Genomic DNA, 532 nt, shown 5'->3' on the forward strand with positions numbered 1-532 from the left:
CTCCCCCTTGCAGGTGGCTACCGCTTCCCGGCGCCCTGACACGGCGGCTCCCTCCCCCTTCTGTTTAGCTTCCGATATCTGTGCGCGGTTTCACGGCTCCCCGCTTCGTACCTCGATACTCAGCGCTGGAGATGTTCATTTGTAGAGATCCAGATGTATCTTCCTGCGTCTCAGGCTGATTCCGTGGATATTCCTGCTGGTCTGGTACCTATCCAGCTCAACTCAGGGGACCGGCTGAAAAAGGGGTCCCCTACTCTTCCGCCATCTTAACCTCCAAAATTATTATTTTTTTATCATAATAATATTTTTATTACATTCTGTTAGTCACCATACAGTACATCCCTAGTTTTTGATGGAAAGTTCAATGATTCATTAGTTGCGTATAACACCCAGTGCACCATGCAATACGTGCCCTCCTTACTACCCATCACCAGTCTATCCCATTCCCCCACCCCCTCCCCTCTGAAGTCTTCAGTTTGTTTCTCATAGTCCATAGTCTCTCATGTTTCATTCCCCCTTCTGATTACCCCCC

The 532-nt window shown here is 49.1% G+C and overlaps 1 protein-coding gene across 1 annotated transcript in view; it reads right to left on the reverse strand.

Annotated features, from left to right (window-relative positions):
• The window catches only part of WDR27 (WD repeat domain 27), a 167,224-nt gene that overhangs the window by 17,457 nt on the left and 149,235 nt on the right, over nt 1-532 (reverse strand). The window lies entirely within an intron of this gene.

The sequence above is a fragment of the Ailuropoda melanoleuca genome, chromosome 10 (genome assembly GCF_002007445.2).
Source record: "Ailuropoda melanoleuca isolate Jingjing chromosome 10, ASM200744v2, whole genome shotgun sequence".
Lineage (NCBI taxonomy): Eukaryota > Metazoa > Chordata > Mammalia > Carnivora > Ursidae > Ailuropoda > Ailuropoda melanoleuca.